This window comes from Penaeus chinensis, chromosome 14 (genome assembly GCF_019202785.1).
Source record: "Penaeus chinensis breed Huanghai No. 1 chromosome 14, ASM1920278v2, whole genome shotgun sequence".
In the NCBI taxonomy this organism is placed as follows: domain Eukaryota; kingdom Metazoa; phylum Arthropoda; class Malacostraca; order Decapoda; family Penaeidae; genus Penaeus; species Penaeus chinensis.
The window spans coordinates 15,287,280-15,287,701 of NC_061832.1; positions in this window are offsets into that span (position 1 = coordinate 15,287,280).

A 422-nucleotide genomic window follows, 5' to 3' on the forward strand; every position below is an offset into this window, starting at 1 on the left:
TTTGTCAACGTGGTTTAGTCGTTGCTTTACCTAAATTTCCCCCAAACAACTTCCCCAGCTTTATCATGCAGACATTCAACCCGATTCGATTCAAATTAATCTCCCTTCGAATGTGACATTTCTTCTTCATTCATGACGTCATCGCGCCGCGGCCAATCACAACACGGGAAAGGTAACCAATCACAGCAGGTGAATGGATACACCTCCTCCGAAGAGATGACGCTCAGGGAAGGTATAATCAGGCTTCGATAAGAGTGCATAAATAAAGTGCGAGTACTTTTGTCACATGATTTTATTTACGGCGAAAAAATACACCTGCGGGCGAAGATAATCCCACCCCACAGTGCTTTTACGCCGCCTTTTCTTAAGATCAGAGAGCTTCTTATAATGAAAAACACAGACAGCAACGCATGAGAGAGGTT